The following is an 8,549-nucleotide window of genomic DNA, read 5'->3' as shown; positions in this document are numbered from 1 at the left end:
CGTATCAGAATCACTGGCACGGGCTCGAGTCGACTCCAGATCATTACGAGTCGACTCCGACTGAGAACTGACAGACGAACAGAAAGACTCAACTCAAAACCTGTCAGCGAGTCGACTCCTGAAGTGCGCGAGTCGACTCCGATGATTACCGAGTCGACTCCGGAGTAGTATGAGTCGACTTCAAGGAGTTACAGACAGAAAGGTCAGAGAGCAATTTTCGACCCTGAGATTCGAGTCGACTCCTGTGGAACGCGAGTCGACTCCGATGGTTGGCAGGTCGACTCTCAGTGGTACACAAGGCAAAAGTCAGAGAGCAGTTTTCGGACTCTGAGATCCGAGTCGACTCCCGCAACGCGCGAGTCGACTCCGAGACAGCGCGACCCCAAAAAGACAGAAGACCGAATTATTGTCTCTGGGAGCCGAGTCGACTCCCAGACAGCTCGAGTCGACTCCAAGGCAGCGCTACATCAAAAAGGCAGAAGGCTGTGTTTCGGAAACTGAGAGCCGAGTCGACTCCGGAACAGTTCGAGTCGACTCCAAGACTGGACGAGCCAAAAGACAGAAGATCGGGAGTTCGGGCTCTGAGCGCCGAGTCGACTCCCAGGATTGTCGAGTCGACTCGAGTGGGCCAAGTTGAAAAATTAGCTCCATGGACTTCATGGGATGAGCCGACTCCGAAAATGGCAAGTCAGCTCCAGAAGTTGGCGAGTCGACTCCGGGTTAAGTCGAGTCGACTCCCAGTCGCGGAGGTCACTTTAATTCAAATCCGAAACAGTTGCCGAGCCGACTCCAGAAAAGCATGAGTCGACTCCCACTACAGCCGAGTCGACTCCAGATCGCGCGAGTCGACTCCGACCCCAACGGACATATTGTCAGGATGTGCAGAGTGTGCAGAACGGGCAGAAAAAGGTGTCTAACGGCTAGTTTCCGTGGGAGATGGCTTAAATAGCCACAGAGGACTGTAGCAAGGCAGAGAAGCACCATTCCACTCAAAGAAATCAAGCATCCTATCTCTGCCAACTGGTTTTCAACAGAAAAGAAGGAAGAGCGCCATTAACTCCATCCAGCTACCTCTTTCCAGCATTTAAAGAAGTCTCCTCCTGCCTTCAAGTCGACCAGACATTCAAGAGAAGACTCACAGTTCAAGAAGCCCTTCTCTATTCCAACTCAAAAGTGTTTGAGGGCTCTTAACTTCTCTCTAGTTTATATTGCTGTATATCTGCTTTTTAGAAGCTCTGTTTTTCTATTTGTCCTTGTTCTTTCCATCTTGTCTTTGCTTGATTCAATCAGGGGATTGAATCAAGAGTGTGTAGAGGTTGGTTGCTGAGCCGAGGGTAAAACCAACGTGTAAGGGTTCGATTGTGATCCCGGGAAAACAATCGGGGTGGTTCTAGTCGGTGAGCCTGGGAAAACCGACCGAGTTCATTGTGAGCTCGTAAAACAACAAGTTGGGTTGTGAGCTTGTAAAACAACCGGCTGTAATCCAAGGGGTTATAGTGAATTCCCAAGTGAGACTTGGGGAGTGGACGTAGGAGCAAGGGTTAGCTCCGAACCACTATAAACATTGTGTTTGTGATTGCTTGTGTCTCTCTCTCTCACTCTCATTTCACTCACAGCACATAGCAACTAATTAATCATCTTGCAAAAGTATTAATTAGTCATCCTCAAACATTTTAATTGCAAAATTATTTTAAAACCCAATTCACCCCCCCTCTTGGGTTGTCTATCTGGGCAACAGAGTAGGACTGGGATTCCTACTTGAAATAGGATTCCTACTGATGAGAGCACAAAAGTGCGATCTACACATCACTTAAATTAGTATTATTGCTAACACATAATGATATATGGATTGCTTTTGTAGATAGATCTTTAATGGATTATGATTATTGATATATGGATTGCTTTAGTATTTGATCCGTCGTAGACGTAGAAAGCACGATGAATGCTTAGAAATTGAGTTCATATGTTCATGAAACATATACCATGATTAGATCTATCCTGCATTAAATCTTAAATCAAGAACCATAGAGTTTATTCCTTGGATGCAATATCATCAAGGAGGATTCCAGATCCCTACCATTTTTATTTCATTGAATTGTGTTTATTATTCTCTGCATTTTAATTTATGAAAATCAAAACATAATTTTAATCCACAAATTTATTAAATTAATTAATCTAAAATTATATTAAATAATCTCATATACATTTCGTTCCCTGAGGATTCGACCTCGGACTCCCGAGAATTTACTACTTGTGCGATTCTCCTGCACTTGGGAGAACAATTTTATTTTTGCATCAAGTTTTTGGCGCCGTTGCCGGGGAACGGCTGATTTATTAGTATAATTTTAGATTTAATCAGTATCTTAGTATTTAGTCTTTTTTTTTTTCTTTCAAAAAAAAAAATCTTTATTGCTGTTTTTTTATTCCCTGCATAGTCTGCATCAAACTCTGATATCTGAGTAATCCACCATCTGATTGCACTCAAATTTCGTCGGCTACTGTAGGACACATGTTTCTTTCATCTGAACGGTCTGATTCATCTGAACCGTCTGTTTCTTTCGTCGGATACAACCATTAAATTAATATAAACTTTGCTGCTGTCTGCTTTGAATTTTCTGTGTTTAATTTTTTTGTTTAGAATCAGAATTTTATCATCATCATATCTCATTAACCCTTGTTGCTACTTGAAAATTGATAAGAACTTTAAGAAAAGATCAAGGGTAATCATTAAAAAAAAATAATAAAAAAAAAACAAAAAAACAAACAAATAAATAAACTCTAAAATTTTGTATGCTAGGTTGGAATAGGGACAACACTGGACGCCTGAATCGACAAACATTTGACAATTCCTTAGATCATAATATTGAAAATCTTACGCAAAATCTCAGATCTGGTGAGATGGCTGATGATGTAGGAAGTCACCATGGTGATGAAGGTAGACCCCCAGTTATGACACTTCGACAATACTTACATCCCACTAGGACTAGTCAACCTTCATGCATGATTATTCCTGAAAATGTAGGACACTTTGAAATCAAACCAGGAGTAATTCAATTGCTGCCAAAGTATCATGGAATGGAATCCGAGAACCCTTATCTTCACCTTAAGGATTTTGAGGAAATTAGCATCACATTTAGAGTGCCAAATGTATCGGAAGATGTCCTTAAATTAACCTTGTTTCCTTTTTCCTTGAAGGATAAAGCCAAAACATGGCTGAACTCCTTGAGACCAAGATCGTTAGGAACATGGCATGATATGCAAAGAGAATTCTTAAAAAGGTTCTTTCCCGCACAAAGGACTAATTTTTTGAAAAGGCACATTAGTAATTTCCAACAAAAAGACCATGAAACATTTTATGAATGCTGGGAGAGATTTAAAGATTTGCTACTCTCTTGTCCTCATCATGGGTTTGAAACATGGAGAACCATTAGTTTCTTTTACGAGGGATTGTCTCCACAATTAAAACAATTTATAGAGACTATGTGCAATGGTCTATTTTTGGAAAAGCAACCCGATGAGGCATGGGACTATTTAGACTCTCTCGCAGAGACTGCACAATTATGGGATACAGAGGATAGAGTGAATAAACCTTTGCCTAAGCCTACTAACATTGGACATGGGGGCCTTTATAACCTTAGTACTCAAGATGATATTCAGGCTAAAATGGCAGCCCTTACTAGGAAGGTAGAGGAAATTGAACTTAGAAGGATTGAACCCGTCAAGACCGTAGAACACAACAGCGAGTGTTGTAGGATTTGCGAGATGCCTGGCCATCTCATCACTGATTGCCCCACAATACCCGCATTCAAGGAAGTCTTGCACGATCAGGCCAATGTTATGAATACCTATCAAAAATCTTTCAATAATCCTTTTTCGGGTACTTACAACCCTGGATGGAAGAACCATCCAAATTTCAGGTGGAGGAATGACCAACCTCAACAAGTATATAACCCAACTCCTCCACCTCCGCACCCTCATTATGCACATGCACCCCCTCAAAAATCCAGTCTCGAAGAAACTTTGCAATCTTTCATGCAAGGTCAAGCTAAAATCAATGATGAATTAAGAAATCAACTGACAACGCTGACCACTGCTTTAAGTGCTCAAGAGAAGGGTAAGCTACCAGCTCAACCACAACCTAACCCTCAAGTCTACGGCGGTAGCAATGCATCATCTTCAACTTCGCATAAAGAGCAAGCAAAGAGTATAATAACTTTGCGAAGTGGAAAGATTATTGACCGACCAGTCCCAGAACAAACACAAGTCATACCTGATTCTGACCCTCCCAAGACAAAAGAAAAGGATAATGAAGAAACCGAAGCACCAACATCTACTGAAAAAATTGAATGTCCTTTTCCTGCACCATTTCCACAAAGATTAAAGCCCTTGCAAAAGCTTGAACCAAACTCTGAAATTCTTGAGCTTTTTAAGCAAGTAAAAATCAATGTACCTCTTCTTGATGCAATCAAACAAGTGCCTTCCTATGCAAAATTTTTAAAAGATTTGTGCACTGTCAAGCGTCGTTTAAATGTCAAGAAGAAGGCATTTCTGGCTGAAAATGTGAGTGCAATTTTACAGCATAACATTCTCCCTAAATATAAAGATCCAGGTTGCCCAACTATCTCGTGCATCATTGGCAATTTTAGGATTGAGCGAGCATTGCTAGATTTAGGGGCGAGTGTGAACTTGTTGCCATATACGGTATATGAGCAACTCGGTTTGGGTGAGTTGAAGCCAACAACTGTCACCTTACAATTAGCTGACAGGTCAGTGAAGGTCCCTAAAGGAATTATCGAAGATGTGTTGGTCCAAGTAGACAAGTTCTATTTTCCTGTTGACTTTATCGTACTGGACACACATCCGGCTTCCAATTCACCATCTCAGATTCCGGTCATCTTAGGACGCCCATTTCTTGCAACTTCTAATGCATTGATCAATTGTAGGAATGGTGTCATGAAGCTTTCTTTTGGCAATATGACTTTGGAACTGAACGTCTTTAGTATAGGCAAACAACCCAGTGAACATGAAGAAAGTAAAGAAGTTGAATGGGTTGAAACCATTGCGGAAGAATATTTGTTAAAAGAAATATTTATTGAATCGGCCGACAATGGTTTGATAGATTGGTGTTCTGAAGGTACTACTGATGATACAGTCCCACCTATTTTAGATAACTCGGATGGTCAAATTTTTAAGGTAAATGGACACAGATTAAAACCTTTTCTTGAGAATTTTGCAGATGAAGAGGACTCCTTTCCCTTGGAGGAGCCTTCTTATGACTGAGCATGACGGCCAAGGTATGTGTATATTAGTTAGAATTATTTTTTTTTTCTTTTATTTTTTTTCTTATTTTGTAGGTCTTCTTTTCTGGAAATCAACAGCTCAAGGTATTCTTCTTCTCTCTAATATTATTTTCTCTATTGTTTCTCACATATAGCTTTCTTGCATCTTTTACATTGAGGACAATGCAATATTTAAGTTGGGGGGAGGGAAATATTTTGCAAAAAAAAAAAAAAAAAGGTTTTTGCATTTGATTTATTCCATTACTTTCTTTTCTGAGCAAATGCACATGTATTTTCATATTGAGTTTGTGCAACTATTAATGCAAGGAATACATGCATACTATGACTGATCAGCGACCTATTATTAGATCCCCACACGTGTACTTAATGATAATAGGAAAGCCTCAGGAGTTCACATTTGTTAACTGCATTTTTGTTAGCCTTATCCATAAAAGAAGTATGAGTATCCTTGTTCGTACCATAAGGTTCAGGATTTGGTTTTCACCTAAAGATAGAGGTTGAATATCCCAGTTAGATTACTTAGGTGCCTTATGATCCGACCTTGGTTGACCTATAGTCACGATGCAGTCACATATATAATAAAAAATATATATATGGTTCAGTCCATCTTCTCTTTTCTTGCACAAAAAAAAAAAATAAAAAACAAAAAAAAATCCTCATGATGACAAGTCTGTCCTCATGGCGTAGTCTGATTCGAGTAATTAAGCCCGAGGGGTGTTTCACCTAATGTCTTGAGCCAACTGGATCGGGGGTCATTGGCTGAAAGCTTGCTACACGGATCTTACTAGAGCCTAATGGGGTTGGACTATTGTAATCGTCATATGTGTTTTAAAAATAAAAATAACAATAAGCATAAATAAGGTTGGTTGGACTGAACCTAGTGACATGTGGTAATGGTTGGTTTGACTCCATTGTATTGGACCTCTGTGTACCCGGGTTGTTTAGTTGGGATTGATAGCTCTTTCTTTATATGCGAACCATTCTTGACAAATTTAGACAACAAGTGATATTCTGAAAATTTGATGGATCAGGTTCTAATAAAGTGTAGAAAACATTTGTGGACTTGAGTAGTGCACCTAAAACTCAGGCGGTGCTCTGTTGTGGTGGAGGTATTAGTACTCTGAGAAAGTCATATGATTTGATGCACACTACACTTTTATATTCCTTGCTTTGACAGTTGCCATACTTGAAAATATTTGTCAATTAATTACATGTGTATTAGCTTAGGGTTTATTTTTATTAGAATCTCATGTCATATAATTCATGATGTTTGTGGGTAACATCCCTGAAAACCCTCACGAGACAACACTCGTCCACTAGGGTAACCTAGGGATTTAACGGCTTGTTGCACGTGCTAAGTGCAATCGTGATTCCTACGAAAGTGAGTACTTATCTTAATTTTATGCAATTAGTTCTAATAAAACATCAAAGGACCAACCAGCACTTTTTGTACTCTCATTTTATCAATTGCTTGTTAATTGCTAGAGACTAGCAATAAGCTAGTTGGGGGGTGTGATGAGAGCACAAAAGTGCGATCTACACATCACTTAAATTAGTATTATTGCTAACACATAATGATAGAAGTGCTGTATTAATATTATATTTTTGTAGGGTGCAGGTGATCGGAAATCAAAGTTAAAATGCACATTGGGTTCAAAAAGATGCATCATAGTAGGTGACTAGTCAACCACATGGGGTCAGTCCCAGTTGCACACTAGAAGGAGCATTAGCCGACTAGGTGCAGCCACATCCAACGATCAAGCTCAGCCATCCAGGTTCATCACCCGTGAAGCATCCTTCATGCGTCCCAGCTCCAGCTCCCATCCCGTGTCCGTGCGATGCATTCCTCCCAAGCTTCCATTCATCTGTTGCGCTTCTTCCACGAGTCCAAAGCCACGCGTCCCAGCGTTCGCATGCAGCTCATCAACCCGCGATCCAGTCCCCGTCAGCCATTCCAGGCTTCCGAGTCCATTTGTTCAGCCGAGATCCCAGCTCCGTGATCGTGATCCGCCCGTGAAGCTTCCATGTCTGCATCCCATGCATCCAAGCATCCAAGTCCCGACTTCATCCCAGTTCTGCCTCATCCGCGAATCTCCCATCTAGCATCCGAGTTCATCCGTTCGCCTCCCAACCTCCCAACGTCCACACGTCTGCCTCCCAGCTCCTTGAGCGTGATCTTTCAGTTCAGCTTCCACACGATCGATGTCCGCTTCTGCCGCAGGTTCCGCATCCAAGCCCCAATCTCGTCTGTGTTCCCAGCCTCCTCCCTATGTCCCGGCTTCATCCAGTGATTACATCTAAGATTCCATGTCTGCATCCCATGATCTTCAGCTTCTCCCAGATCCCACAAGCGTCCGCTCTCCACGCGTCCGCATCTCAAGCACCGTGTCCCAGCATGCAACCGCTCACCTTACGCGTCCGATCCTTCCGGAGGGAGCATCCCGTGGGATCAGGGATTCATCTCAGCTGGTCTTCATCGCGTGCGAGAAAGGGGGGGAAGTTAGCTGGTTATTTGGGGCTCCCATTCGAAAACAGAGGGGTCTGTCATCCCTCATTCGAAAAGGGAGGCCCATTCAAAAGAAAGAAAAAACAGAGGAAACAGGGGAGGCCCTGTTTCCGAAAAGAAAAAAAAAAGGAAAGAAAGAAAATGAAAGGGGGATTAAAGTTTTCAATGAGCGGCTAAAGTCCTAGGGAGGGTGATGGAGGAACCTTTGATGTATTGCTCTTTGAAGTAAACTCTAAACTTTTGCTTTCAATGATTTATATCTATTGATATGCTCTTGATCCATGCGTAGTTATTTTGTAGATAGATCTTTAATGGATTATGATTATTGATATATGGATTGCTTTAGTATTTGATTCGTCGTAGACGTAGAAAGCACGATGAATGCTTAGAAATTGAGTTCATATGTTCATGAAACATATACCAAGATTAGATCTATCCTACATTAAATCTTAAATCAAGAACCATAGAGTTTATTCCTTGGTTGCAATATCATCAAGGGGAATTCCAGATCCCTACCATTTTTATTTCATTGAATTGTGTTAATTATTCTCTGCATTTTAATTTCTGAAAATCAAAACATAATTTTAATCCACAAATTTATTAAATTAATTAATCTAAAATTATATTAAATAATCTCATATACATTTCGTTCCCTGAGGATTCGACCTCGGACTCCCGAGAATTTACTACTTGTGCGATTCTCCTGCACTTGGGAGAACAATTTTATTTTTGCATCACCTACA

The 8,549-nt window shown here is 40.8% G+C and overlaps 1 pseudogene; it reads right to left on the bottom strand.

The window, feature by feature from the left end:
• Positions 1-3,312: 3,312 nt before the first annotated feature.
• On the bottom strand, positions 3,313-3,410 carry LOC120108945 (small nucleolar RNA R71; annotated as a pseudogene).
• Between the last annotated feature and the right edge of the window lie 5,139 nt (positions 3,411-8,549).

Source organism: Phoenix dactylifera, chromosome 15 (assembly GCF_051530095.1).
Source record: "Phoenix dactylifera cultivar Ajwa chromosome 15, Ajwa_hap1_PhDact_Kaust_v1.1, whole genome shotgun sequence".
NCBI lineage: Eukaryota > Viridiplantae > Streptophyta > Magnoliopsida > Arecales > Arecaceae > Phoenix > Phoenix dactylifera.
This window is presented reverse-complemented; position numbering and strand designations above follow the sequence as displayed.